General features: G+C 39.6%; 1 long non-coding RNA gene across 1 annotated transcript; it reads left to right on the top strand.

Moving 5' to 3' along the window:
* The first annotated feature begins 6,720 nt into the window (after window positions 1-6,720).
* Window positions 6,721-7,906, top strand: LOC109615784. The gene is made up of 2 exons (XR_002196775.2): window positions 6,721-7,150; window positions 7,428-7,906. It is a non-coding gene; the product is annotated as an uncharacterized LOC109615784 (long non-coding RNA).
* Window positions 7,907-8,175: the final 269 nt, after the last annotated feature.

The raw sequence follows: 8,175 nt of genomic DNA, 5'->3' as shown, positions 1-8,175 counted from the left end.
AAAGTTTGTTAAAGGACAATAGTGTTTGACTGAAAATAACTTTCAGAGTTTTTCAGCATTACAGATATTCAGGGAATGAAGTAGGCTTTACAATTCAACAAAACATTTGCATGTCTCTATGGACATGCATAGATGAAATACGAGTACAGGATAAGTGCCCGACTGAATGAGAGACAGGTATGTTGAGGTTAGAGAGAAAATTTGATAAGGGGGAGGATAGAAGAAGAGCTAGAGCTTAACCCAGACAATAGCGATAGAGAAACAACAAGGGTCAGGTCATTCTCCAGAGTAACCCTGGCAGGTGGTTGAGACATTCCTTCACATTCAGTTGAAGAGGCTCTGTCATGTGAAAATGAGACAACATGAAGAAATGTTATTGGGTAGCCTTTATTTGGAACAAAACTTTGTCTTAGATGCTTTTTCACTAAAATATGTACAGTGGATTTAAAAAGTATACACACCCTTTTTAAAATGCCAGGTTCTTGTGATGTAAAAGAATGAGACTAAGATAAATCATGTCAGAACTTTTTCCACCTTTAATGTGACATATAACGTGAACAGTTCGATTGAAAAACAAACTGAAATCTTTGAGGGGGAAACATTTTAAATAAAAAACTCACAATAACCTAGTTGCATAAGTGTGCACACCCTTAAACTAATATGTTGTTCAAGTACATTTTGATTTTATTTCAGCACTCAGTCTTTTTGGGTAGGAGTCTATTAGCATGGCACCCCTTTGACGTGGCAATATTTGCCCACTCTTTTTTGCAAAACCGCTCCAAATCTGTCAGATTGTGAGGACATCTCCTGTGCACAGCCCTCTTCAGATCACCCCACAGATGTTCAATTGGATTCAGGTCTGGGCTCTGGCTGGACCATTCCAAAACGTTAATCTTCTTCTGGTGAAGCCATGCTTTTGTGGATTTGGATGTGTGCTTTGGGTCGTTGTCGTGCTGAAAGATGAACTTCCTCTTTATCTTCAGCTTTTTAACGGACACCTGAAGGAACTTTTCATAATTCCCTCCACCCTGTCTAATACCCCAGTTTCAGCTGAAGAAAAACAGCCCAAAGCATAATGCTGCCACCACCACGCTTCATTGTGGGTATGGTGGTCATTGGGTGATGTGCAGTGTTGTTTTTGGGCCAAATACACCTTTTGGAATTATGGTTTAAAAGGTCAACCTTGGTTTCATCAGACCATAACACATTTTCCCACATGTTATTGGGGGACTTTGTGTTTGTTTTTGCAAACATCAGCTGGGCTTGGATGTTTTCTTTTGTAAGGAAAGGCTTCCGTCTAGCTACCCTACCCCATAGCCCATTCATATGAAGAATATGGGAGATTGTTGTCACATGTAGCACACAGCCAGTACTTGCCAGAAATTCCTACAGTTCTTTTAATGTTGCTGTCGGCATCCCTGACCAATTTTCTTCTTGTCTTTTCATCAATTATGGAGGGACATCCTGTTCTTAGCAATGTCTCTGTTGTGCCATATTTTCTCCACTTGATGATGACTGTCTTCCCTGTGTTCCATGGTACATCTAATGCTTTGGAAATTCTTTCGTACCCTTCTCCTGACTGATATATTTCAACAATGAAATCCCTCTGATGCTTTGGAAGCTCTCTGCGGACCATGGCATTTGCTCTGAGATGCAACTAAGAAAATCAGGAAAATCCTACTAGAACAGCTGAACTTTATTTGTGATTAACCCTTTGGCGCGTACGATCACACCAGTGTGATCAATCTAGAGTGGTCCCTGGAGCGTACGATCACACTGGTGTGATTAGAACGTCATGTTTAGAACGCACCATTAGCATACCTAGCTACAAGTAACGTAACAATGGCTGGTAAAACCGCGCTATTATTTACTCACATTTAGCTCAAACAGTGTTTATAACTATATTTCCTGATTGCAATTGTTTCAAGACCATACTATGATATTAACCAGGTAGAAAGCATTCAAATCGGGACAAGAAGTGTTAGTTACGTACCAACAGACAGCCAACACTAATGCACAAAAACGAATTATATTAGCGACTACTACCGATCAAAACCATTGCAAAAACTTTCTAGAAGTTACGTTCCCCGTTGTATGCATTTTATATAGTTTATTCATTTTCACTGCATTGAATAACTGGTCACGATTTGTTAGCTAGCAGGCAGCTGACGTTTGCTAGCGGTTAGCTGACGTTTTCTAGCTAGCTACAGTAATAAATCAACCAACTTTTGTAGCTCTTAGAATTCGAGTCAACGAGAGAAGCTTGCAATGCAATGCATGTAGTGTTCCTTACCTAGCAAGGTGACTGTTCAAAGGCTGGCGTGAGTTCAAATGCTGCAGAGTACCGAAGTCACGTGCAAAAAAACTCACGCTGGGGGGTCGGTAAGGAATATTTGAAACTCACGCGTGAAAAGGTTAATCAGTCACTTTAAATGATGGAAGGTGTGTTATGACTTCTATTTAACATGAGTTTGAATGTGATTGGTTAATTCTGAACACAGCCACATCCCCAGTTATAAGAGGGTGTGCACACTTATGCAACCAGGTTATTGTAAGGTTTTTATGCTTCATTTTTCCCCCTCGAAGATTTCAGTTTGTTTTTCAATTGAATTGTTCACATTATAGGTCACATTAAAAGTGGAAAAGATTCTGAAATTATTGATCTTTGTTTCATTCTTTTACATCACAAAAACCTGGAATTTTCACAGGGGTGTGTCGACTTTTTATATCCAATGTACCATCACTTTAAGTTTTTTCTTTATATGATGGTATGTAATTTCAGTTGGTTTTGTACTTTGTATAATTTTGTACTGTGACCTCACTTTTAAGTGTCACTTAGGAATTGTAAACTTATGACACAGTAAATATTTAATTGTGCATGTTCTAGTAAGATATTGATAATCTTACTCTGAGCTAAGCAGGCCAGTTCCTGGATGGGATACAAGAAGTTGCTGGATGTGATGTGATGGGACGTGAGTGAAGGGCCGGTCTTCCCTCTGGGATGTGAGTGGAGGGCCAGTCTTCCCTCTGGGATGTGAGTGGAGGGCCGGTCTTCCATCTGGTCTTACAGTAAGGCTGAATCCCACTGGCCCTGCGTAGTGAACCATCACTGAAATGGGATATTTAACAGACTCTTTGTGGTCACAAATAAAATCACATTTATTTTTAATCTAACTGCAAATAATAGAAATTAATAGAAACCTATCTCATTAATAGAAACTCTCAGTTAATAGAAACTTAACTAATGAGAGAGGTCACCAGACTTATCAGCAATATGCACAGAAAGTGATAGAAGACTATTCCGTGTTTCCCAACCACAGGTCCTAGGATCCCTGGGGGTACTTGGCCTATCCACAGGGAATACTTGACAAGACTCATGAGACCATAGGCTTACTGGGAAAATGCACAAGACTGGATAATTTAGGGGTACCCAGTGCAATCCAAAATCCAGCATCTAGCACAGAAAGCCTTTTTTCAAAATGGGGACATGAAGTACTCCCCAGTACCCCAGTACTCAACATTCTCTGATTTAACCACAGTTTTTGGGAACGTTTTGTCCCTGTTACACAGTTAAGTCAGAAACACGCACACACACTTGAGTCTAGTATCAGCACACATTAGTTAGCCCACACACAGCTGCTGTAGTTGATGACACATGGCAATGTCTGAAATGCCAATCTTGAAATAGTCTTGACGGGTAATAATTTGTGTGTGTGTGTATGTGCGGGGGGGGGGGGGTGGTTATCACTTTAGTGTTACTTCCGCAATTATGACCAGGTTTTTAGTTGATTACACAAAATTCCATAGTCACTTATCCAAAACATTTTTAAAACATGAGGTAATTTTATTCAGAAACATAGGACTTCATAGGTCTTCTTTTTATTATGTTGATTAAACTTTTACTTTATCACTTATATGATTTAAATGTACCAGCAAGTCAGGAAATGTTGCCAAACCAACAAGGATTTATTTGTTAAGACACTTGACATGTTATGTTTCTCTCCAAATATAAAAACAAAAATGCAATTACAAAATAAACAAATGAAAATATACATGTACCACTCAATTTTCCTTTGTTTTGCTTACACTCATAAAATATGCATACATTTTATGCAACTTATTTCTGGATTTAAGTTGGCTTCATGACCTCCAAAACTGCAAAACGAAATTACAAAATTCTTGAGATTTACTTTTTTCTTACGTTTTATAGTTTATTTTTTATTTACATTTCAATTCTTTAAAAGTGTATGGTCTTGGTTGGGTGACTTGTTTTGATTGCCATTTTTGATGGAGATATATCCGCTCAGTCAGCTCTTTCAAAACAAATTGGGTACAACACCTATACTCAAGTGCAAATAGTGCCTGTCTTTATTCAAGATTAAGTTTCTGACATGTAGTGGACAGACACCCCTTACACTGCCAACCTTCCCCCACCCCTTCAGTGTTTTTCAATATGTGGAACGGCATCTTAGGGGTTCCTTTTAACCCTCGATAGCAACAAAACACAAGTTACACTCCGCTCCCCTCCAAACAGTGATCTATTATTTGTCTTACACATTGAGTAAAAATGTAATGTTTATTGGCCAAGTGTTTGCTGGCGTAATAAATTTGCTACATGTGGTTGAGTTGGAGGCCAGGGGGAGGGGCCCATCTTGGGAGAGGAATCATGTAGCTTGTACTGCTAACAGAGTCGAATTTTGTTGACAGTCCTCAAATATAATTCCCCTGGAATTCGGTGCAGACTTGTGATTCTGGTCTTTGGGACTATTCTCACAGACAGTGCATCCAGATTGCAGGCTTGTCTAAAACCAAGGCAAAGCAACAACTGAGGTACTGCTCACTGTCAGTGGTCAGTAGCATCCGGTACACAAGGTTTCTAGCTATTCATAACCTTTCACTGGTATGAATCCGAGACTTTAAGGTGATTGGTAGATTCAAATAACATGTTTAAATTGTGTCTCTATGTTTGTGTAACCAGAATTGTATATGTTCAAGAAAAGCATCACAAACCCTGTAATTCCATCCACTCTATACCCTTTTCTCAGATACAGTGGAGTAAGTTAACATTTGCATCTGACCTGATCAGGAGAAAATGGAGGTGAAGCAGGAGGTGTTGGACATCCTGAATAAGGTGTGGTCTAAACTACAGAATCTTCCTCAGGCAAACTCACTGGAGCTTGGGGCCTTCTTCATCATCATCCTCTTCATCTGTGAGTCAAGGCACATGCCAAGTTTATGGCCTCTACTCTGTACCACCTCTGGTTATCTGAAAGGAGGAAATGGCAATATGCTGGAATCATCAGCACCCAGCCTACCATATGTCAATGGTAGACTTTTGGCTTTAGTGTCTTAAGAGAGATCCAATAATATTGTTGTTATGTTTTGAGTCACTGAAATATGAGCATGCAATCGTCCATAGTCACACTGAATTGCAAAAATTATCATATAATAATAAGCAGAAAGATTCAATATCGTTGATAGTTTCCATTCCAACTGGGTATGACCAAATGAGTCAAATTCCAGTGATTGCAACAACATGAATGTAATTAGTTATTAAACGTACCATGCAACATTTCAGTATGTTTTCAGCAGAGCAACAGGTTAGTCTCTGTTTACATAATAAGGTCATAAACGCAAATGTCTCTCTCTCCTTCCAGCCACTTTCCTGTTCATGATGTTGCTATCCTGCATTCCCTGCTGTTGCTGTGGAAAGCTTAAATACCAGGTCACCCGGGTCCAGCCCTTACAGGCTGTCTGAGGGCAAGGCGTTTCACCGGTTTCCTCATGTGATTTCCACCTGAAAGACCCTTTATGTTTTATGTAGTGTTTTTTACATAGAAGGATGTGTATGAAATTCCCTCAGTTTTACATCTTGTTCTTCTACAACTTAGGTTTTTTTATTCTCCCTGAGCTGCATGGGAAAAGTGTTGAAGTTCCAAAATGTTCTTGTCGTTTTTGTGTGACTGCCTTTTCTGGTGAAAAGGGAACCGACCACAGAGTTGCATAAAGAGATCATCCCTAAACTGCTCCCATTATGCTGCATGTTAGCAGCCATTGGCAGTGCCATTGAGCCCGAAGCTCCATTTTGAAGTTGCAAATGTTTTCTAAATCACTGAATTACAAGTATTTTTCATTGACTGACCTACATATGATGCAGATGAAATCACATGATCCTTAACCAATTGGAAGTCCTACAAAGGCGACCACTGTAGCCCACATAAGCAATATCAAGGTTAAAACGCATTCCATCCAAGTTGTCCGCCCATAAATCTCTGACTGGCAGTCAGAGAGTGCCCTCTGCTGGTGCAAGGATCAAACACTATTGGTACAACATGCCAAAGCAAACCATGTAGTACAGTATTGATGTAGCATTGTAGACATACTATTACCTGTTGCTTTATAGATGGTAAATTGTGGCTATATGTAGTTTATCTGATACCAAATCATCTGTGATTGTACATAATTTGTTTGGAATAAAAAAAACAGTTTTTTGGATTATATTAATTTGTAGTTATCACAAGAACAATGTGTTTACAAGTTTAGCTTTACTTAATGTTTAAGTGGAAATAAAACATTGTACATTAATGAATTAACGAAAAGTATATTGTCATCATTCTTATTATTTATCATTGATTGGCAACTGTTGAAACAAATCCCACTCCTATACCTGGAATGACTATCTATAAAACAACAAAGACCACACCTTAGTTCTAACCCCCTTGTTATGTTCACTTGATACGCAACTTAGAAACGCAGTGCATAATTCACTTACAGTAGAGTACACCTTATCAGGCCTGGCAGCACAGTCTCTGTCTAACCTCCGATAGTCAACATAATGAGTAAACATTAACCCAGCTCTACCTTTCTATTCTTCATCCTACACTGTATTAAAACCCCTCAGCTGTGAAGGAGCTAGGCAATGAACACTGCCTAGACTTAAGGAATAAGGTAAAACATAGCTTTTGGATTGTGTGAAAGTGCTTACCTCACAAGACAGCAAGGCTTAAGGGATTTCGGGAATTGGAAGTGGACTTCTTGAACCAGATGAAGGACAGGACCGTATAATAAATAATTAACAGAGGCCTACATGTCCGATTCCCTGTATACATCGTAAGCTTTACTGAGAACGTTAATAGATGTCTGTGGAAAGGTGAGTCACTCATTGAAAAATCTGTAACATAGTGGAAAACCATGCTTTTCTTGTGTAGGTTGTAGCCATACTGCCAGCATGTTACAATGTGAAAGAAAGTAAGCAACAGTGGACTCACAAAGCAGTTTCACTGGTTGCACTGTAGATTTGAAGAAGAAAAAACAAACGGCTGTTTCCCTGGCCTGGATCATATCACCGGAGACAGTCTGACTGAAACATCTCTGTGCTTCACTCAAACCTTCTGACCTCTAAACACTGACCTATCAATCTTCTACAGTGTTCTAGCAAAGGTTCCAGAGCATCCTGGTCTGGATGGGACAACAGAGGATTGGGTCCAGTGGACTGTGCAGCGCCTGCAGATGGAACCCTGGGCACTGGGGGGGGCCGTGGTCATAGGGCTCTTCCTGCTGATGATCCTGGCTCTGGTGGTCTTTGCTCTGATATATGGCTGTTGCTGCTCACCAAAGGGAGGAAAAAGGAGGATGAAGAATGGTGTGCTTTAGAGAAACGGGTGACCCCCAATACCCCCAATCTGTTGGCCATTTCGATGTTATGTGATTCCTTGACTACCCCCAAAAACACGCATTTTTGTGAGACCCCATTATTTTTCAGCTTTACAGGCAAACCAATCAAAAACAAATTCTCATTTACAATGACCAGACAGCCAAAGGCATAACATAGCAGATAACATTCAGTTACCCATAAAAACAATTAATAGAACAAATTAATAAATTGTACCATAAGAAGAGATGAAAACATACAGTAAGTACAGATGGATGAGGTCCAAAGGTGCTCACTATTTAAGGTGATAGATACAGTATACACAGATAGATATGGTGCTTAGAAGATGTTGTTTTCAAGTAGAAGCTTAGGCAATTTGTAACATTTAGCTCTGAGCCTCTAAATTGTGTTGGCACAATTTAGAGGCTAGGACTGGTTGGATGGTCAGGTTTTTTTTGTAGCATGGGAGAAGGAGGTTAGTTGTGAAACAGAAACCGATTCTGGATTTGACTTTTTGTTTAGAA

Source organism: Esox lucius, chromosome 5 (genome assembly GCF_011004845.1).
Source record: "Esox lucius isolate fEsoLuc1 chromosome 5, fEsoLuc1.pri, whole genome shotgun sequence".
NCBI lineage: Eukaryota > Metazoa > Chordata > Actinopteri > Esociformes > Esocidae > Esox > Esox lucius.
Note: the sequence above shows the minus strand (reverse complement) of the source record. Positions and strands in the feature narration are given on the sequence as shown.